At 42.9% G+C, this 23,593-nt stretch overlaps 1 protein-coding gene across 1 annotated transcript in view; it reads left to right on the top strand.

Moving 5' to 3' along the window:
* The window catches only part of GTDC1 (glycosyltransferase like domain containing 1), a 231,244-nt gene extending 219,189 nt beyond the window's left edge, over positions 1 to 12,055 (top strand). The window contains exon 11 of the transcript XR_014213431.1: positions 11,167 to 12,055. The gene's annotated coding sequence lies outside the window, so the exon portion shown is untranslated. The remainder of the gene's footprint in view (positions 1 to 11,166) is intronic.
* Positions 12,056 to 23,593: the final 11,538 nt, after the last annotated feature.

The raw sequence follows: 23,593 nt of genomic DNA, 5'->3' as shown, positions 1-23,593 counted from the left end.
CACTAGAGGCTAACATTGTGTTGGCATGAATGTTGGGTTTGCAAACCCTGGCAAGTCTTTGACACACCTGCGGCCTGGATGCCACATGTCCCACATCCAATATCAATGTAGTCCCCAGAGTTCCAATACAAAATTTTGTGCTTGTGTTCAGGAGCTTTTATAACCGATACAACAAGTTGCAAGACGCATCAGCAGTCATCGCACAGTCTGGTAGACAGCAGGTTTGTGGAGCTTGGTTGTTGAAGAAGGAGCCATTTAAATCCAACAGTATTGTTGGTTGTATGTATTAGCATCACACAAAAACGTGATACCCTGTTTTTCCAGGATATAATGAATCACACATCCTCTATTCAGTTGCCATATTTGGCCATGACAAGACTTATCTGCAGTTGCTCTCAGAATATTTGTTTTTCTGTTTGTTCAAGGTGGCCCAACTGGTTTTGTCTGTTGTTGTTACTCTAGGTGTTAGAGTCTAACATATGAGAAATGCAGATGCAGCTATAAAGCAATAGTTTGGGGGTGGAGTAGGGCTGTCCACCTGTCAATCACATGATGCCACAATGATGTCAGCTGATGGGGCTTGCAAAGAACCTTGTGTGGTGCTTTAAAACACCCACAGTCAGCTTATTGGGACTCTGCAAGGAGCAAGAATTGCACCTTCAAGAATTGGCTGGCTGCTCTCCCCACCAATCACACTCTACTTCCTGCTGGAATCAGCCATACTATGGATTTCCCCTCTACAATTCCCCTTCAAAATCCCCTTTATATGACCTATAAAGCCCTGTAGGTCCAAGCTATCTGAAAGACTGTATTCCCTCTTCAGAGGAGGTCATTCTCTCAGTCCTGCCACGCTCACATGCATGCTTGGTGGGGACCTGGGAAAGGGCCTTCTCGGTGGCTGCTCCCAGGCTCTGGAACTTCCTCCTTGAAGAAACGCAACTGGCTCCTTCCTTGTTGTCCTTCCACCAGCAGGTGAAGACCACCTTGTTCCAACAGGCTTTGGGGAACTGATTGCTTTTAATCAGGGGCTGGTGCCGTGCTGTTTTTTGTTGTGATTGTATGTTTTAAAATACAGTGGTACCTCAGGTTACAGACACTTCAGGTTATAGACTCAGCTAACCCAGAAATAGTACCTCGAGTTAAGAACTTTGCTTCAGAATGAGAACAGAAATCACACAGCAGTAGCGGGAGGGCCCATTAGCTAAAGTGGTACCTCAGGTTAAGAACAGTTTCAGGTTAAGAACTCCAGAACAAATTAAGTTCTTAACCCAAGGTACCACTGTAGATCTTAGAATCATAGAATTGTAGAATTGGAAGGGACCCTGAGGTCAAGGCCAACCCCTGCAATGCAGGAATAGGCAGCTATTATTATTATTATTATTATTATTATTATTATTATTTGTACACCACCCTTCATCTGGAGATCTCAGGATACCATCATCTCAGATAGATAAGAACACAAGATATAGGTATATAGTTGTAATTCTATTATTTGTTTTTTAATTATTCCCCCCCCCCATGTTTTTAGTAATTCCTGTTTTTATCAATAAACTGTATTGAGTCACGTCAGGGGAAAAGGCGAGGTATAAATAAATATATAATAATAATAGTAGTATAAGATGACCCCAGCTGGCTTGCTGTCACCACCAATCCACTGACTGATGCCGAGAGCAAGCTTCCCTTGCTTGCCCACCTGCCTATCATCTCATGTCATGTATGATGTCAGGAATGGGGCATGTGGGCATGGTTTTGGTGAAAAGGCCTTGTGGGCCAAATTGGGTCATGCAGCAGAACTAATTGAGCTTGCAGGCTGCCAGTTCCCACCCCTTCCCTGGTCTAAAATTACCTTGTTGCATCATTGCTTGCCTTGTGACAGAGGGATGAGCTTCTGTTCCATGGTCCCACAATGTGGCAACCACTAGTTCACTAGAAGAGTAATAAGGCAGATATTGCAACATCATTCACACAATACCTTTAAACACTTCCATCGAATTGGTGGATTTCATCCAGTCATCAGATAAAACAATTAACTTATTTACTCTAGAGTAGTCCTGCTGTTTGTTGGAGTGCCTGTTCCATCGGTTCCCCGCCCCATCCCAAGAATGTGACAAAAACGCTGATTTTCAAAAGGTTGTCAGATGTCTTAAGAAACCACGTTGGGGGGAAATAGCAGGGGCTCCTGAAAACGCTGCTACGTTAAAACTGCACGCTGTGTCCATGCTGAATACAAGGTGTGCTTGCTTAACTGAGGGATATGTCCTTTGTTGTTAAGTCACTAAGAAGATTTGCCTTCCAAGCCCATGTTAATTAGTTAGCTTGTCAAGTCCTGTAGACGTCTTTCCACCTTTAAAAGCAGGAGATTCCCTGAGAAATGGGCTTAAAACATCCTAGCAAGGCCTGGAACGCTGAATGCCCAGATTAGTGGCAGGCTTTGTTGTGCTTGCATCGGGGCAACCCAGCTGCAGTTTATCCTACTATTGCTAATGATGCTTGGAGTGATAGAGGTGGCTTGTGGAGCTTGCATATGGGGTCCCTTCCCTGAGGAGGCGGAATAATAGCTGCTACTCAGGTGGTATATGGGAGGATAAGAGCAGATCTGCAGTTGTGTTTCTGCCTGGTGCATGGTGACTCCGAGCGGCACAATTTCAAGGTATACACTCTGAAGCAGGGCTACATATCTTCCTCTCCGCAGAGGGACCGATGTACAGGTGGAAAACCATGGCAGTAAGCTGGTTGTATCCCAGCCCTGTCAGAATGTACATCTGCGAATTCAATAATTTTGTTGCAAAGCGTTTGCCGTATTATGCAGTTGCTCAACTCCAAGCATTGCTCACTGTGTTGAAATGTCTTTTAACTTTTGCCCTTAAAGCTCCCTTGCGTCTGCTGCAATGTTCAGTGTTACAGCAACTCAAATTATTTAGCTGTACCCAGTTAGAGGGCCAATGCCTCTTTAGTTGTGATGCAAGGAACTGAAGCTCAGACCCTTTGAAAAAACAGAAGAACCCTCCTCTTCTCCTGTCACACTCTCTGCTACTTACATTGTTATCTCCAAGCAATTGGTGACAGTAAAATGCACCTAAACCTCCCTTCCTACGAACAGCATTAATAGGTTATGAGGAACACAGGAAAGCAAGGAAGGCATGTCAAGGGTGGGGAAAATGAGGAGGAAAGATGCTGACTAACAAATTTGTCTTGTTTTGCAGTGGTGAAATGTGTCATTTCAAATAGAAACGGGTATAATTCCAAGTCTGTAAAAGTAGAAATGCCATTAGGAGTGTGATGCTGTGCCCTTATGAATGACTAGCCAGGGAGAACTAGATTTCATGGCCTTGGGCGTTTTAAAAAGATAGCTCTGATCAAATGAGAAAACCAATCTGGAATCCGAGCCTTCAAGGGAGTAGCTATATAACTATTTCAGCCCGTAAGAGTGATAGCCGAATCCTAGACCACGCAAACACCAGCACATGCCAGTCTGGTTGTGGCTTTGAGTTGCCAGGCATTTAAAACTAGCCTGGATTTGCCACTTGGCAGGCCGCTACTGAACAGCATTAATGATGGTGTGTCAAATGCCAAAAACAGGCTTGGCCCATCCTGTGGAGTCACGGACACACAATACGCTGAGCTGAAGTAGCCTGAAGTAGCCATGGGCTACTCTTTGTATCTTAGGAACTCTGGTTTATTCCCTCAGAGTGTGTGTGTGTGTGTGTGTGTGTGTGTGTGTGTAAGTTTCTGCCAAGACTTTCCATAGTCTAACTCTGTCTATCCTTTGCTGGATGCATATGGTGCAGATGAAGAAAAGGGGTGGGATTGGAGGAGGAGAAGGGAGGAAAAAGCTGCACAACAAACTATCCCCCCCCCCAGCTCTAGCAGGCCTGGACCATTCCTAGCCTGTCCTTGTAAGATGACCCAGTTTCTCTAGTCTTCCATCCTGTATAAACTGAGAGCTAATGTCTCCCACTCCAATACATGAGTGGGTAGTCTTGCAGGGGAGTTGACTCCCAGCAGTATTTAAGACCTCAACAGCCCCAACTCTCAACATCTAAAAGGGGAAAACAGCACCTTCCCAGCTTAGGTGCAACTTTTATGAGTGGCTGGTCAGAGCCACCTGTCAATCAGAACCTACTTGGCTCTAGAGCACCATAGAAATGGAATGTAGCCAAAATTCAGTTATTCCTCCTGACCATTCAGGATGCTCTGCGCCTTGCGAGGAAGGCCTAGCTAGTTTTCTGAAGTGTAATCTTTACTTTCTTAAAGTACCGAAAAAGCCCTTTCCCTTTTTCTTGCCTCTTATCCTTAATAAACTTTCAAAAATTGGCTGTCAGGGTTCTCTGTGTGTGTTTGTGCCAGACTCAAAGGGATATTTTCCCTTTACATGCCTAGACCATTTGGCTTCACAGTGCTTGTGTTTATCAGTGGGATTTGGCAGACAAAAGTAAGCTCTGGTGAGAAATGGATTAAAAGAGGATGAGCCGTCTGCCTCATAAATAGTCACCTTGCACCTTCAGGTCTCACTTCCACCCAAGGGAACCCCAGGGAGTGTGCTGGCAGTCTACCTGAAGACTCCCTTGCACAGCTAGACAACCCAGTCAGGGAAGGGAGAAGAGAAAAGCCCTTTTCCATTACGGCATGTACTGAAATGTGTGTGGAGAGCTACAACCACCATGGTGCCAGTGATCCTGAGCCATGTACATGGCTTAAGCACAGAGATGGGAAACTGGAGGTCTTTCTGATGTTATTTAGGCTATAACGCCCATCTTTCCTGGCCACTGGGCATGCCGGCTGGAGCAGAGGGAAGTTTGGAGTCCCTCGCCATCTGGAGGGCCACATATTACTCACCCCTGGTTTAAACCTTTGTCAGAGCTTTCCCACCCAATGTGCTCCACGTGGAAGGTTCCAGCTTGTGAAGAATATAGCAAAGAGAGCACATGATATGATTGCCTTCTCAACACAATTCAAGGCCATCACATCTATATCTCCAGCCTTGCTCTTATGAGGTCAGAATGGCATGCATGGGGCCATCTGTGTAATCTTCATTTAAAAAATACAGTGGGTTTGGTGTCATGACCCCAGACACAGACCCTCACATTACCCCAAGGAAGATGGAGAGGTAATTTGGGCTTCAGCACTCAGGAGAAGATCCTCAACACCACCTCCTGGGCCCTCCTGACCTGAGGGTGTAGGCCTCTCACTCTCCTCAGACTTAAGAGGACGAGCCCCCAGTAGCATCCCTATCATTTCCAAAGCATCAAATTCAGCACCTGCAGAATCAGACAGGTCAGAACATAGCTTCTTAACTACAGTATAGCCCTTGTCAGCCTGCATACAGCCTCTGATGGTCCCTGCTCTTTGTTGAGACACCTTCCACAGCTTAGGCAGCAGGGCCAGTGGGAGCTGGCCGGGGTACTGACTTGCTAGAAAGACTTGGCTTGACCTGAAAAGACAGGGCTTGACCTGCTTCTTCCAAGTCCCAGCCCCTGTAGAACAGGATAGTAGGTCAGGCTGAGAAATGCCGACTGTGCCAGGATTGCCCAGTGATGTTCAAGGGTGGTGGTAGGGTTTTAACACAGTTCTCCCCGGCCCATGTTCAACACTGCCATACTGGGTCTCCGATCTTGACCTATAAATGACTTGGGCTTAGCTAGGAATCCATATTCCATTGAAATTTCCAAGATAAACTGAGAATGCCCTCTTGACTATTCCATCTGTGTGTCAGGTCTGGTGATGAAGGCAAGGCACACATGGAGGCATTCTCAGTGACAGCTTCACAGTTATAAAATTCCTTCCTCTTGGAGGCTCGCCAATGTCCATGCCCAAGCATTTTTCCAGAAGTGCTGAGAGCTATTTTTCTGTGATTAAAGAGGGAAATCTGCAGAGTAACTGAGTCCACCCCTGCTCTCTGCAAACTGGGTGGTCTTCCTACCAGTTTTTTAAGACATCTGATTTTAGATGTAGTTTTGTAAATAGGCATTTATTCTTAAAATACGTTGGAAGTGGGGAGGCAGACAAACCTAAATAAGCACTGGCTTAAGCAAGAGATCCACCACCTGGGGCAGTTAAATGATTTGGATGGTAAATGCATTGGAAGCAAAAAGGGGCTAGGCTGTGATAGATGTCACCCAGGTGTGTGACTGGCAATTTGCGTGATGTAAGGGGATTTCCTGTGTGAACTAAGGCAGAAGGTTGGCATGCAGGCAGGCGGTCAAAGTGTTTAGGAGCTTGACTGAAGCTAAAAATGGACATTGCATGGAAGAGAGAGATTGAGAGATGTGCTTTGGATTACGGTGTGCTTGTATGACCTGGGAGGGGGAAAGCTTCTGTCTTGGGGTCTGTGCTGATTGTTGCTTGCCATCTAGAGTTCTATAAAGTACCTTATAATGTGCCCTGAAAAGGAGACATGTAAACCAGGTCTTAAAAGAAATTCTACAGATTTCTATGGGGCGTACTGAAAGAAAGGGTGCATGGTTACTTCCCACCTCTCTCAAGAGTTGAACTACACACAACTCTTTGTTGGGTGGATCCCCCCCCCCCCCGAACCTTATTTTAAAACCTTAAGAAGCTGTGGTAAGTGGCAACCTGAATTGAAAATTTGTGCAGAAGGAGAAATGCTGCTTACCTTTCTCTCTGCAGGCTGATTGTCTTATCAAAATCACCGAGACCAGACTATTTTGTCCTGTGGGGGAGATGATGTGGATATAGGTACAATTTGCAAGGGAGGAGCAACAGGTAAGAGGGAGATGATTAACTCTTCTCCTGTGTGTTGCTTTCCCCCTGCACCCCTTTCCCCAAGCTGGGGTTCCTTCTCTATCCTGTGCTTTAAATCTAGATGTCGATGCCAATTTGTAATGTCAACAAATCCTGGAGTTGAGCTGTTAGAGACATCGAGGAAGAAATTATTTTTCATAATCGTTTGCTGCTGTCTTCATGCTCCTAGCTAAAGGAACTCCTAATAGTTTTTCCCAAAACACTTTTGATTTTTAAAACTTGATGTGGGGTGGAAGACTCTTGACCTCCCCTGCTGTAATTGTACCTTTCAAGGTGACAGTATCAAACACATCTGTCACATCACATACACTGATAAACATTATGCATATGCTTTAAAAACATAATGCATGGAAAAGCCTTATGGTTTTCGGTTTCTAACACTTTTAATGTTAATGTTTAATGTTAATGTTAAAATTAATGTTAGTTGCAGAAACAGCTAAAATAAATTCATGAATGGATGAACATAAATGTCAGTGGTGAGCCACCGCATTTTTCGCTCTACTGGACGCACTGGACCACAGGACGCACCTAGTTTTTAGAGGGGGAAATCAAGGAAAAAATTATTATTCCCCCCCCCGCCCCAAAGAGCAACGGACAGGCTGCGCGCCCAGAGCTTCTCAGGGCCACAGAGGAAGCCCGGGTTCCACCCCAAGCCCCAAAGAGCAAAAAAGCCAAGACAGAGAGCGGGATCCATAGCCTCTTTAGCCTTGCGCAGCATCTTTAGCCTTGCGCAACGGGATGGATCGCGCCCGCTGTCCACCAGGGCTGGACTAGATGACTCCTGGGGTTCCCTTCCAACCCTGCAATTCTGTGACCTCGGAAGTTGTTGGGGGTGTCCACCACTGGAGGCTTTTAAGCAGCAGTTGGGGGACCATCTGCCCGGCGTTCTTTAGCTGTGATTCCTACATTGTGAGGGGGCTGGGCTAGATGACCCTTGGGTGGCCCTCCCAACTCTATACAGTCCTACACTTCTGCGGCAGGAGATCCACAGCCACTTCACACAATGCCCACTCCCAATTTTCATCGGAGAGACATGTGGCTTCAGTGTCTAGGTAGGTACCCCCCTACCTGCCACTCTTCCCCCACCCCACTTAAGCCGAGGGAATTCCTGCCCAGAGAAGCTCCCAGGTGAGGCAAGGGTTAAGAGCTACCTCTGGTAAATGGCTTTGTATCCCCCCTCTTTCCCTTTTATCTTCTTCTTCTATGCTATTTCCTTCCTTTGTGTTTTGTTTAATCTGTTTTTATTGTATACTAAAATAAAAGCTGCAAAGTTTCCTTTTTTATAATATCCCCCCTCCAAACTAAAACGTTAATCTAGATAAAAACATTGATCCAGAGGAAAAGAAGGGGGTGGAGAAAGGACGAAAAAAGAAAAAGAGGTAGAGATAGAGATAGAGAGATTTTTTAAAAGTTGGCTTCTTTAGCCTTGCGCAGCCTCCCGCAGCTGGAGAGGTGCGCAATGCTAAGAAGGAAGCCAGGGCAGCGAGCGGGGATGGATCGCGCTCGCTGCCCTGGCTTCCTCTTTAGCCTTGCACAGCCTCCCGTGGCTGGAGAGGTTACGCAAGACTTTCTAGAGGAGTCCCTTCTCCCTCCTGGGGAAAAGCCCGCAAGAGCCGCACGAAGCTTGTGTGTGGCTCTTGGGGGCTTTTCCTGCCTGCCTCCCCCCTGCATTCGCTCCATAGGACGCACAGACTTTTCCCCTTAGTTTTTAAGACAGGAAAAGTGCATCCTATGGAGCGAAAAACGGTAACTATAGATTCTCTCTCACCCCTTTTTGGTCAGACTTCCTCAGAGAAGAAAGCTTTCTGTTTCTAGCAGAACCTGGCTCTGTATATTTCTGATAGGCTGGCACTTGTGGCAATCACAAAACCACCTTCTCTCCCCACTTTGTCCTGGAGCAAATTAAAAAAGAAAGCACCTTGGGTTTCTTTTTCTTTTATAAAATTTGCTGAAGAAACATTTAAGTAGATAAAAGTGTCAGGTACCTGACTATAAAAAACAATAAAAGCCCAAAGCTTGCCCAGGGAATGAGAGGAAATAGATGAAATGAGCACTTATCCAAAGCCAGGTTTATAAGAAGTAAAAGCTAAGGGAAGCAGAGTACACCCTGCTGCAGAAAAACTGCATGGCTTCTATAAGCAAATACAGTAGATCTCACTACACTTGAAGTTACATCTTAGTATTCTCTATTTTTAAGGATGCTCCCCCCCCCATCCAAGCATCATTCTCATTGCTGCATTCTGAAAACCTGTTATGGACCCCTAAAGATTTGTCCTGATTGCTGACACATTGCACATACACAACTCAATTCTTTGGGAAACATTCTTGTTTAAAACCCCATAGACAGTGTTGGTGCATCACTGCTATGAAAAGACCTGTCTGGTGCACAACTGAATGAACAGTCCTGGCAGCAGGCACATGCAATATGATCCCATTGTAATACTGTTTGATGCAAGAGTATGTTTGATCAGTTACCAGTGATGAATATCATATCACATCAAACAATATGATACAGTCTCATTGTATGGAATTATGGCTGCTGTCAATCAGGCAGTCTTCTGCTCCTTTAACTGTCACCTTTGGGGAATGGAATAAAATGATAGCTACACATACATTAATAAATGAGCTCCTGCATGAATTCCATATAGACCTGTTGAGATTTTGTTGTTCTTTTCTTTCTGTGGTTTCTCTCTCTCGCTCTCCCCCTCATTTTCTTCTTTTTAAAACACATACTGAACAAGAGTTCACTTAGTTTATAGAACTCACCATATGAGAAGCTCTATATTACCTTGTTATGCCCCGCTCCAGAATAACAGTAGATAAAACCCACTTAAGTTATATCTGTGGTATAGATCAGAGGTGGGTTACCTCAGGTATGAGGGCCAAATATGGCCTGCCTCGTCTGCCTAGACTCTCCCTAGGTTACGCCCCTCATTAGCCTCACTTTGCAGCCTCCCTGGGTGTTTTTACGTGGCTGGAATGGGTCCTTGAACTCTGCTCATGCATCTCGTTTGCCTCGATGGCAGTGAGCATGTGCAAAGGTAAAATTTATATTCTTTGCACCTCCCACATTTGCCTCTAGTCCCACCCATGACTACCATATGGCCTCTGGAAGGAAACACAGCCCTCAGTCTGAAAAAGGGTTGTCACTCCTGCTATGAATTCTCAGAAATCACCTTGCATCCTAAAGAAGAGTTCTACAAACCATGCTGACTATTCTGTAACTTCTTCTGCTTAGGCCTAATAGAGGTATTTCCTATTGATTTATTATTATTATTATTATAATACATTGACCTAACCATTCATTTTTATTTCCTAGTCTTTTCTTCTTTTTTTGAAAGAATTATATTGGAGTTTGATGAGCATTTCTTTAACATAAATTACCCCAGTAACAGCCTCTGTATTGAAATCATTTTCATATTGTTTTTGTCTGTCTGCTGTCCTAGTTGGTATATTGCCTGCCTCCACCAGACTACATAAATGTTTTGTCTGTTTTGGAGTATGTGTGTTTCTTGCAGGGGAGAGAATTGGTGACTTTGAGTTTCTTTGAGTTCCCCTTGTTCCTCACTAAATCTGAGCGCCTGATTTATATTGATATGTTGACATGGGCATTGTGGTATGTATGTGCAAGAGCCAGAGAAATGTCTACCACATTCACATATGTCAGTAAGTCTGGGATCAACACCCCTGATTGTTATAGTTTTTGTTTCTCCCACCAGCTGTCCCTTTCTCTTACCTATGCACAAGGAACCCCTGAGACACCATGGTAGTTTCAGGGCCTATGTCTGGAAAGTCACTGTGACAGCAAGATGGTAGACTAGGTGCCATTAGTTTCCTCCAGCAGGACCAATCTTACTTACTTTTTATTTTCTTTTTAGCAAGCATATCACATAGGGAAGCACACGTCTCTTTGTCTCTCATTTTAACTGCACAAGCACACACTCTCAGGTATAGCAAAAGGCCAGCAACTCTGTGTATGAAATGTTGCTTGCTGTGCTCTGCTTCTCTGATGGCCTCCTGCAAATCTCACAAGATGTGGTCAATAGTGTATAGATACAGGGAAATAGTGCTGTTGTTGTTTTAGAAAACTCAAGTATTACCAATAATTTAGCCTCGTAGTAATGGATCTGCAGCCTGGGCCTGAATGAACCACTATTTATAACCACATCTGCTCTCATTCCTCTCTTGTTTCCTGTTCCTCTTCCTTCCCTCAAGCATTTGCTATCCCTGTCTCTTGCTCCCCTTTCCCCCCTTTGTTGACCTCTTGATCGTAGGATACCTGGGGACAGAGGACCTGGTGCTTTTGTTTTTTCAAGCATTGCTGTGAAAAGTGCACTATTAATTTATGATGCCAAACAAACAATTAATTAGAATAAGCTCGCTCAGACTGACTGTTTGAAACAGGTCTTCCTGTGCACCGCACCAACTGCAGTATGTTGCCATGCTGACTTCGGCTTCCGACGAATACAATAGCCTGTCACATTGCCATCTTCAGCTGTCATGTTGTCATCAGGCATCCCAGACTACTGAGGGTCAGCATTCAAAGAGAAGCTCTTCTTGCAAGCTGGGCTTCCTTTCAAGATCAAGCCCAAGTGTGAATCCATTGTGCTGCACCTTATTGCGCAGAAGACGCTAATTTGGTAGATGCACTCTGCCGTATTCTGATCTTGCCTGATCATACAAGCTGTGTGCAAGAGATCTGCCAAAAGTGGTTGGAGTGGCAAATTTCTGCCAAAACTATGCTGCGTGGCATGGTATGTCGTGCTGTCGAATCTTAGGAAAACTATAACCCGGTAAGGTGTTGTTGTTGTATGAAGAAGAAGAAAAATACTACTAAGATGCAGCCTGAGCTGAAAAGGGCTTACAGTCCAAATATGAGACATATGACAACAAGAGAATGGAACTGTTGTTGGAGCATCCTTCCTTCTCTTTAAAAATAATGTTAACAGTAGTGCTTTCCTCCTGAGGTGATTATACCTCCAAGGGCTCCTTCTGTTAAAGAAGTATTTGCCTAAGTCTTCTGGCCCTGTTCCAGTTTGGATAATTACACTCAACCTAATTTATTAAGTTTTATTTGGATGGCTGTATTCGCCCCTTTGCTTGCCTCAATATTGTACAGGCGATGCTGTTAAAACTTGTGCGTGTTTTAGGAGAGGGTGAAGGCAATTCGATTTAGATATACAAATAAGACTTTAATGATCCCTGATTTGTGAAGCTGTTGTACGCATAGCAATTTTGGAGCCAGCATTGTTAGGAGGTGAACTGAAACGGGAATAAAAGTGAATTTGTGCTCCCATTAAGATTGCTTTCAGACTTCAAAGCGGCTGTAAATCAGGCTGCGGTGTTCCAGTAAGCTCACCCATTATCCACCGTAGTCGTGCTGACATCTTTTCAAATCGGAGGATGAGGGTTTGGTGAGGAGGCCTCATTTCATGCAAGTACTCCCAGCAATGGAAAACGTAACAAAAAGTTGTGCAAGTGTATGTACCACTGTAGTATAGAGTCATTTTTCTTTCACAGAGCCTAAAGTGCATCAAGGTTCAAAAGGGATTATTCTGCTCTTACACCAACAACAACAACGACAACCAAAAGAAAGTTAAGCATTGCTTTGCTTGAACATAAATGGTAAATAAAAGCACTGAAGATTCCTTCTCTCTGAAGAAAAGTTACACGACCCATATGCTTATGCAGCCAGTTGGTCTAAGAAAAACAAATTTTGGGCATGCTTGGATTGCACAAACAGAACTATTTCTTCAGAAGAAGATTGTGCAACGTGAAACTTGCTACTTTAGCATAGCTGGTCCAATGCTGTGCACATTGAGCAGCTCCAAACTTACCCTATTTTGCTGATTCTGTGTAAAAACAACATGCCCCAAATGTGCAAGCGACTGACTTCATTTGTTCATCGTACTGACCAAAAATACCAGAGAGACAAGTCTGGGTGATGGCGGCATATAGAGGGCCAAGACCTTCTAGGTGGATACCCTTGGAGATGTACCCGCATGCCAGCCTGAGTATTTTCCACAAATCTGGTAAAATATTTTGCTCATGCTTGCTTTCAGTCCCTAAGGTTATTATGGGGAGAGAGAATACTTTTTCTGTTGGGATTGGAGCAACAGTCAAATAATGTTTTATGCATTTTAGAATATATGTGTCAATATTTTTAGGTAGATAGGTTATGTGTGTCACTTTTAAATATTTAATATCGGTGCATAAAAAAAAGAGTGACTTCAAAACATTAAACATTATAATTACAAAACCATGATTGTCTCTGTTTTTTAATGTGTTGGAATCCACCTTGATCTGTTAGGAAAGAGTGGGATAGAATATTAAAATATATAAAGTGAACTGAGTCCAGTGGAATTTGTTAGCTGAGATTGACTTGTTTTATTGATTTCAGTGGGGCTCATGGGAGACTAACTTTCTCAGTGCAGGGGCCATTAGACGCCACAAAAATGAACAGGGACTTACTTGCAATTGACGGCCACAACACAGAATCATATTGTTGTATATACGCTTTGGACCCACTGATTTTAGTGTGATTCGAAAATGCCGAAATGTTGCACAGGACGATGGCAAAGTATAAGAGAGAACTCTGCCTCATTCATTTCAGGCACCAGAGCTCAAGGAGTTAATTTTCTGCGAGCTGCTCAGAAGCAGGTCAGGTATCTGTTAATAATCAATATCAAAATCTCGGTCCCAGATTTTTTTTTTTTAAAGCAGACTGCACAACTAACAGTTTGGCACAAGGTTGGAGGGAAAAACTGTGCCAGCTGACTGATGAGCACCCATCGTTTTTAATTAATTGGGTTGAAAAATGTTTTGTGTCAGGTTGAATTTAGGAGCTCACTCAGCTGTGATTCTCAGGACATATAATTCCCACACACCCCCACACGCATACCTTGCTGTCTTGCCAACCCACCCTGTAGAAATTCTAGAAGAGAACGTATAGAGGAAATACTGGGTAAGTTATAGAATTATGGCAGACAAGCAGAAGAACTAAAAGTGTGCGTCATTTTCAGTAAGGAAAAATGTGTGTCAATATTGTTTCTTTAACGTTTTTAGCTGGTTAACTTACACAGTTTTAATCAGACGACTCAAAAGAATTATCTAAATAAAAGCACAGTTGACATACAGAGTTGCTATTGTGAGGGCATTAAATGACTGTTGCATCTCCCCCCTCCTGCCGCCGCCGCCGCCCAATAACTATAGACAATTGGAAATCTTTCAAAACCCACATTTGCTTAAACGGAGAGATGGACATGGATTGTTTGTGTGCCATCAGCACTGTGCTCCTTTTCAGCTTCTGTCTTTCTCTGTGTGTCAAATTATCACACACTCCTTTTCTTTTCTTTTTTTAACAGAGAATTTGTGGAATATCTTGGGGTTGCTCTTTAAAATAAATGAATGTTTCTGTCAGCTTTCCCTTAATAGAATCGGTTCTGATATCCTCTTTGTTCATGCTGTTACAGGCTTCAGTCGAAGGGTTCTTTGTGTTAACTTTTTTAAAGTTACATTACAAAGAGGTTTTAAGATTTCCCAACAGGGTTTTCCCCCCCTCTTTCTTTCTTTTTTTTTTTTTAAACAGGAGCTTTTGATCTCAAACCTGCTGAGGCCAATGAAATCCTTACCAATTCTCCAGCTACTCTTCACTACTGGAATTTGAAAAGACCCACCTGAAGGATTTAACTCCCTGCATGGTTTCTGCCATCCCTTTTGAGAGTTCCATTCATGTAGACAGTGAGGGGGTCTAGGGCACCCTTTGTGATCTGCTAAGTAGCCTAAGGTGCCCTTTGCATAAAATGTACTCCCGAGGAAATAAAAACCGGGAGGACACAAACCTATATACCTTATTTCCTGCTATCTTCACTTAAAGGAAGAGTGCAGGGGGGCTGCTTAACATCCTTTGCTACCTAAATACCTTTTGGACATGGGAGTTCAATAAAAGAACTTTCATTGCATCCATTACCCTACTGTGGTGCATAGCAAATTAGATTTAAAAGGGTACTCTTTCCCTTACAGCTATTTCTATCATTTTCTTTAAATTTTCAATTTAGTGTCTAGTGACAGAATATTCCATAATGTACTTTAGAACTATATAACACCAATTATGCTAACTGTGAACATTATTTCAAAAGAATTAGAGTTATATTAAGTTATAGACAAACCGTTGGGGAAAAGGTCAGGTTAGAAGCAGGGAGAAAAAAAGCTTTTGAAAGTCAGTGTTAGAAACTCAGTGATGAATTTCTATTCCCGCCCCCCCCCTTCTTCCCTACATTTTGTAGAATGTACACAGCATGGATTTCTTCTCTGAAATGCTGTTCGTTAATTAGATGAGCATAAACCATGTTCCCTTGTTATTTCACATCCACACGTTTCTCCATTAAGAGCTACTGTTGACTATTATCGGTTGTGCTGAAACATTATTTTTAATTTTGAGTCACTGAGTAGCACAAATGATTACCCAGTAGTTGCTTTGTAGATAAAAGATCAGTTAGCTGAACAGCCTTGAAAGAGTATCATAAACTGAAAATTATGTTGTGCCTTACAGGATCTTCTAACACAAAAGCTAGGGACTTCGTGGTATAGGCTATATATTCAACTAAAAAGAAAAAAGTTCAGTGCAGAGTAAGCCATAAACAAGAAAATGCAAAATTGAGCAACTCCTACCGTCTTTGTCTGCTGCGTTTACATTGTGGGATTAGTAAATGAAAAGAATAGAGATATCGCCAAGTCCATAAAGAATTAATGGCACTGTTTTTAAAGTTCACATTTCATTGAATAAAATGCATCAAACTGGTATTCTTTTTTGTGTTCTCCCCCAAATATGTAACCTGTGGTTTGTTGGTTTGTTTGTTTGTTTGTTTGTTTGTTTGTTTGTTTTAAACTGAATTTGGAATGTCTATCCTATTCTCATAGCTCCAGATTTTGCATCCTTTCTGGTAAGATATCCTATTATTCTGGGAAGTTTTCAGTTTCCTTTACAAGCCCCTGCCACAACATGGAACATGCTTCTTCACACATGCACATCCCTTGCTACCAGCCATCCAGACAAGCAAGAAGCATTATCAGAACCTGTTTTTATCACAATTGTTTGATTCAGCACTAAATTAAGGATACTAATATATGGTTGCCAGACGTCCCCGTTTCCCGGGGACAGTCCCCACATTTACAATCTGTCCCCGGACAAAATCCATCCCCGGAATGTCCCCGGATTTCATTTAATGTCCCCAGATTTATATTTTAGATTTATTAGTAGGGAATGAATTTTGCGTGGCACAAGACATATGGGGACTTCCAGCAAGGCAAAATAGCAGGCGCCACGGCAGCGAGCAGCTCCTGAAGCCAGCCAACCACAGCCACTGCCAAAGGAGAACCGGGGATGCCTGGCGCGTCAACTGGGGGAACCACTGACCCCCCCAACCCAAATCAAGCCAGAAGTGAGAGTGCCTGGCCACCCGGCCAACTGCCCAGCGGGAAAACCCCAGAGCTGATGCAGAGAGAAGGAGGAGAGGAGAAGGAGAAGGAAGGGAGAGAAAGAGGAAGGGGGAAAAAGAGGGGAACCCCGAATTTGCTGCACCATTGAAGTAGGAGAGCACCGGGAGGGCAAGGACTGACCTGAGCCTACTCCACAGCAGCTAGTGCTCCAAGAGGAAGGCCACATGACAGAGGACACCAAAGAAGAGAATGTATTACTTCTTTTTTTAAAAAAAAAACAACAACTTTTTAAAATAACTTTTATTTCTCTTTTTTTTAAAAAAAAAGTGTCCCTGGATTCTTTGAATTTTTTTTGGTAACCTTATACTAATAGTCACTGGTTCCCTTAGGACATGGGTAGGTAAACTAAGGCCTGGGGGCCAGATCCGGCCGAATCGCCTTCTAAATCTGGCCCTTGGATGGTCTGGGAATCAGCTTGTTTTTACATGAGTAGAATATGTGCTTTTATTTAAAATGCATCTCTGGGTTCTTTATGGGGCATAGGAATGTGTTCTTTTTTTCCTTCAAAATATAGTCTGCGCCCCCCCCCCCAAGGTCTGAGGGACAGTGGACTGGTCCCCTGCTGAAAAACTTTGCTGACCCCTGCCTTAGGAGGACACACATCAGTGTAAGGTTAAAAAAACCAAAAGTGCATATACTGCACCCCTGTGAGAAAGTTATTGATTAAATAAATAAGATGTAAATAGAACAGAAAATTACGCTTTGAAAGTGTAACTCTGTTTTCGCTTTGCCTGTAAAATGATCTTGTTAAAGCATTGCTATTTCGCTTTAATATCTTCAGAGCAACAGCTCTTACACAGTTCATCATATAACCCCATTTGATGAGCATTGGTGACATTTGGTGAAACACCTCCAGGGTGCAAGTTGTAGCTGCTTGTGTTCTTTGCTGTGTGCATATTACAATAAAGTCCAGGTAATGACCTTATCAAGCTTGGAGAGAGACTGAAGGCTGGGAGATGGAGTTCTATTCTCAGCTTTCTGTTACCAGCTTCTTTGGTAAGTAACTTAACCTGTTGTCCTCAGTATCCCCAGCAAAATGGGAGGCCTTAATACTTATTTAGTGGGATAACCAAGCTTAATACTTACCTAATGGGATAATAATGCTTACCTATCTACCTCATGAAGTTGTTGTGGGGATTAATTAGTTAATAAGTGCTTTGGGGAAGGTAAGCAGCACACAGCAGGTTGACCATTATTACAGCAGGACTGTCTATCATCATCAGTTGTTTGTGGCTTAAGGACGTTGTGCTATATATTTAGCAGGTTACAGAGCTATCCATTTGGTACTCCAAACACTCCCAGTTGGAATCAGCTTCTTATAATGTTTCTGGTCTAAACAGTGGTTTAGCATCTTGAACTTTATTGCACATATAAGTCCACAACTACACCTGGATATTGAGCATAAATTGTGAGCAGAACATAAAGAACAGATGCTTTTTTTGCTCCCTCTCCAGACACAGTACACAAAACTGGAACACTTTGCACTAAAACCTTTGCTCTGCTGAAGTTAATGAAACTGACAAATATATCTTTTGCAATAGCTACATTTTCCTATTCATTTATTTAAGAGATATCTAGCCCGCCCTTCATCGGTTATAATACCAGGATGGGGTATAACATAAAATAAATTACTGTTGGTAAAATCAATCAATCAAACAAACAAACAAAAATAATTCTTAAAAATTACAGCAACCAAAGATAGCTATAAACAGCTAAGTAGAGGAGAAGGCTACAGCAACCACTCCTTACAAGGCCTGAAAGCCTGGGTAAACAGGTACATCTTTCAACTAGATTCCAAAATATCAACTATGTTGGTGCCTGACATATTTGAAATGAAACAGCATTCCACAAATGGGGTGCCACAACAGAGGATGCCATGCTGCCACTGAATGAGAGAAGTGTAAGAAATGTGGGGTGGGTTGGAGTTCCTTTTGCTGGACCTTGGTAATATGGCACCTTGTGTGAGGCTAGAATTGAGGCCCCACCTCCCAGCCGAAATCTTCCAAAAGCCTACACAACAAAAACTGACTTGAAACAACAAAACAAATATTACGAATACCAAATAAAGCCATATTTCACCAGGACTTGCAATCGCTATAATATTACAACCAGCTTTAATGCAGTTTTTATGTTATGATATTTTACTTGTACGCTTGTTGGTTTTATTTTGTTTGGATCTAGGATCATGTAATAACGAATCTGTAACTGAAAGAAAAAATTAGAGAAGCCAAAGCTTATACTCACACTCACACTCACACACCCCACACGCGCGCGCACACACACACACACACACACACACCCTCCAGCATAAACATTTGCTTCTTTCAGCCTCTGGCTACAGAGAGAATTCCAAGAAAATTCCTGAAATCTGCTAATATCCAAAGTTATACCTTTAGCCTGGTTGTGTTGTACATTGACTGTTCCTGTTTTAAAAAGGACCCTGTGCACTCATAAAATCTGGATCTGCACAAGAAATATGATATATTTCTGGGCTAAATACCAGGATTTGGTTGGTTCTAAGGCCAACTCTAACATTTCAGGGGAAAACACAAGGATAAAATATAGGATGTAAGACTTAAAATAAAGGCTAACTCCCAGAGCCCTGCACATGGATATCAGGTTATTCTGAAATATAATAGAGCACATTCCCCATGATCAAGAGTTTGTCAAAGAAAGTGGCATCTGAGAGAACAAGTTAGCAAACACACACAACTGACCCAACACCAAACTCGTCAGTTTCCCAGTTGCCATAACAACCAAGGCGACCTAGTAGGAAGCCAGCCAGGAAATCAGGTGCTGTGTGCTGGAAAAAATATGTTCCAGATTAATTGGCATTTGGCCCTTCAGCTGCTATGCAAACCCAATATGGGCCTACAGGCAGTGGGTCCATTGGGGGCCTCTGGTGAAAGGTAAGGTGATGTATGACTGACGCTGTCAACAGTGAGCTTTTTAAGTTAGTGTTGAGAAATGTGGAATTAAGTGGATAGCTGTAACATATCCTCCGTTGTGCTGTTTAGGAGGTGGCAGTACCTTTTCTTTTTGTAGAAGAGAAAAAGTGGAATTAGTTCTGCCTGTGTGGGAATAATCTGCAGACATGGAAGCTTGAGGTTTTGTTCAAGGTTAGCAATTCTGCATTTCCCATGGCAGAATGTAATACTGGCAGCAAGGAAGGAGACAATGTCTGGTGTTTAAGCGGATGGAACTTGGAAGGCAGAACAAGACCTATGTGACAAAAGTAAGGGGCGTGAGGGTGATCTGCTTTCTGGGATAAATTCTCTATAAATACCAGAGCTGCATTCTCTAGAGGACAGGGAAGGTGGATTTTAATGCCAACTTGCCATTCATTCTCTCAGCGTTGAAGATGGCTTCTATATCATTTGCTTTATTGTGGTAGAATGCATACAGCATATGGACTCCATGTTTTACTGCTGAATGAGGGCAGAGTGTTTGGGTGACTTACTTGAGGGCACACAAGTGATGGCCAGGCGACCACTTCAGTATCCACTGAGTTTAAAAGGAAATCTATTTCTGCTGTTTCTCCATCATAAAATCACTTTCAGGCATCTTTTCCCATATTAAACAAAAAGTATAGTACAGTATGGCCTCAAGTGAGCCTGTCAAAACCAATTTATTGGTGTTGTTTGAGGTAAATATGATAGTACTGTTTTAATAGGACTACGTTGACAATGAGGAGCCAGTTCCTATGATGAAAACAACATCCTGATAATATGGAGTTAGTTGATCTATGTGGATCGGTATCTGGTTAAAGGGTTGCATGATTATTTAATCCTCACCCTTAAAAAAAAACAACCCTCAAGTTAGCATAAGACCACCAAAAAGGGTTTGGTGGTAGAGGAAAATGTAAATTAAATGCCACAGCCCAAGCATGTAGAAGGATGGTGATGTATCCTGATTTACAGTCTAAGTCCGGTTTAAAAATAAAGAGCTATTAGGATTTGACTCCTAGGAAACTTGCTTTATGAGGCTGAGCTCTTCCCCCATGTGTTGGAGGAGTTATCAGAATATTGGCACCTACCACAGCATGTGGAGGAAGTGTCCTGAAGTCCAACAGTTGGGATGCACTCTATCCTGAAATATCACAGATTGTGAAACAGAATATCCAACCCATGCCCAGAATGCCTCTCTTAAAGCTGAGGGTCTACAAAAGGACTTAAATAACAAAGAACTAATTTTCTACTTCTTACTGGCAGCACAGGCAGTAGTAGCATCTCACTGGAAGGATTATAACTTTACAAACCTGGAGGACTGGTTTCAAAGGATTTGAAATTTGGCATTATTGAGGAAACTTGTGTTACAGGTTTTTGGTGGCCAAATGAAAAATGATCCATTTGTAGCCGTTTGGTATCCATTGATTACACAAATGTACAGGAGTAGGGCTGGTCTGTACAGAACAGTTGGGATATTTTAAAGATCTTAAAAGACGTAGTATCTTTAGTGTGGCAGTTTTAGGCAGCAGCACAGACCCCTGTTTGATGACAGACATTATTGCACAGTCTGCACTGTTACTGAGTTTTGGTATATATTTTATTTCCAGGTCAGGTACTGTGAACTGTATTGTATGGTACTGTATTTTATTGTTTAATAGTGCACACTACTCTGTATTCCTTTTGTTCAACTTAGAAACACTCTGTGGGGTGGGGGTGGGAGGGTGGTTGTGCCCATATTATCTTTGTTGTTGTTGTTTGGCTATCTTGATTATCCTGGCCAACGTTTAGCACCTGAGCAGACACACAGGATGCCTGGTTGCAGTCTTCCTCATGGTGAGATGGATTGTGTTTCCATTTCAATTATAGTAATTCTTTCAAAATTATTGGCGTATGCAAATTTCAATGCAGCATGGTATCAGGTTCTATCCTTTTTTGTGATACATTTCCCCTCCGCTTTTTTTGACGATGTGTGCGTGGTCACTCTAATTGCGTACCAACTTCTGCATCTCCTGATTTGGTTCTGTGAGTGGGTTCTGTTCGCTGTATCTCTCCCCACCCTAGCTCACAGACTCAGGCCCAGTTCACATTTGGGAGATTTTTTATATACAATGCTGGGATGGGAAGGGCCCCCTTTGCTTTGTGTTTCTTTCTGGGAGACCTCTAAGGTTGTCATGCGGAAGTATTAAATGTTAAGAGTTCCTCCATTAAGCCTTTAGGAAACTGTCTGTGCTTGTTAACCATTACCAAAGCATTTGCCTTCTCTTTACAAAAACTGCTGAGGTTAAATATTAAACGCCTGGAGTGAAGGACACCTGTATTTGCTGGTCCCTTTATGCGACTGTAGGAAAGAAGGGGAGGGAGCTTTACAGCTGTCTAAATTAGCATAATTAAATCCACATCAATTTAAGGGGGGGGGACCCTCAATCACCTCTTTCCCCTTCACATGCAGATAGTGGCATTTGTCTAAGGTGCTAAGACACAAAGGGACTTTTCTAACAGCCGAAGACCTGCCTGAAAGGAAGAGCAATAGGATTTGTATATTGTCCCATGGTTCACCTTAAGACTAGTGGAAGTGATTAGTGGTGGCTGTGAACGGCTGGGCCCCCTTTTGCATTTCAATTATGCTCGAATGCAGGGCCCTGCGTTGGAAAAGTGCATTTTACAAGGTGCCTCTGCTTCCATTGCTCTAATGGGCGGAGTGGGAGGGAGGGAAGGGGTAAACAAAGCCTGACATTCTGGTTTGGTCCCTTTCACTAACCCCCCAATCCCACTGCTGCTTCTCTCCCCCCCCCCCACCTAATGTGTTTTGTTTAGCTTTACATGGGGAAGCCCCAGTGACCCCGGGACAGCAACAAGGCTGCTCTGTGTGGCGCTGGCAAGAGAGAATTCCTCCAGATGAAAACTGACATGGGGTTCAGGGGTTAATTTCTGGAACAGGCGCATTTGCATACAAATGAAAAATGATGGAATTTCTCTTCTCCTAAATTTTCAATGTCATCAGCATCAAACAGCAGTCAGTGCTCCCTTGCTGTTTGAAGAATATTCATTACTTCAGAAGAAGGGGCACCTTGTTTGGTATTAATCTCCTCTGCAGGTCAATGACTTAATTTGCTAAACTTCATCTGAAGTGCCATTCACTTTCAGAGTTCTCAGCTATTCTTTGTTATTTTTCATAACATGCTCTTAAGGTTGGTTGGTGGGTTTTTTTTTTTTGGTTTTTTTAAGTGTAAGGGGATACACTTCTCCATCAAAATGAGGCATAGATGGAGGGAGGAAATGACGTTTGAAAAAAGAATTTCTGTAATCAAATTTATAATCTGTCCATCACCTTCTCAAATTAGTTACCATACTAATCTTACAGCTGGTTAGCACTTTATTACATACCCTCGCGTGTGTGTGTGTGTGTGTGTGTGTGTGTGTGTGTGTGTGCATGTGTGTATTTATAAAAAAGATATGCACCCACACTTTAAGGAGAAAGCAAACATTTTCCCTTTAAAGCAGATGCACAAAAGGACATCTGTTGTCTTGAGCCACAAGGGTTACTGGGTGTCATGGCTGTAACAAAAGGTAACAACCAAAACAGTGATTAATCCCCTAAGGAGAATCTTAATGTCCTTTTGAGTGCCTTCCTCTGGAAATTCTCACCTAAAAAGGCCGTGACTGAGGATGTACTTATCAAACTTCAGGGTGTTACATCTTATTTTTCCACTTTCCTCTGAGTGTCTATAAAGGGCCCTTGGCCTTCCCTGTGGGTTTCATCCTTCTGTCTGAAGTGGATTGTCTGGAAGCCTTTTCAAAACATTACACTACAGAGCTGTTTGTTGGGCAGAGATTCTGTTTTATTGTCAATGGCCGAATTTCACTGCTTCTTCTTTTCTTTTCTTTGTCAACGTCCGGGACGGGAAAAACAATGTGCCACCTCACCCACACCCTAAGCCAGAATTTCCCCCCAGGAAATGCCATGTGAAAGCGTAAAGAAGGAAATACATAAAGAGAAACTCTGCATGAGGAGAGAAAGGAAGACAAAAAGAAAAGAGAAAGGGATCCAGGTAGACAGAGGGATGGGGAGGGAAGAGAGATCCATGATCTCTAGACAACAGGACTTTCTAGGTGTCACAACTTGAGTAAAATACCTAGGATCAAATTAATCAGTTGAATAAATATGCCACAGGGCTCACGGTATAGTTTAAGCATCAGATTGTGTCTCTGCATGAAGGGCATATTGCTTTGTTCTGGACTCAGTGGCTGGAAGAGGAATGGATGAAGTAAATGTCTGCCATACTACAGTGGGGGCCAATATTTGGAGCAATCTTCAGCTGCCTTTGCTGCAGCTGCTCCTCCATATACCTCAATCTCCCATGAGCCCAAGGGGAAGGGGGTGAGAG

The sequence above is a fragment of the Podarcis vaucheri genome (assembly GCF_965113315.1).
Source record: "Podarcis vaucheri genome assembly, chromosome: 1".
In the NCBI taxonomy this organism is placed as follows: Eukaryota; Metazoa; Chordata; class Lepidosauria; order Squamata; family Lacertidae; genus Podarcis; species Podarcis vaucheri.
Note: the sequence above shows the minus strand (reverse complement) of the source record. Positions and strands in the feature narration are given on the sequence as shown.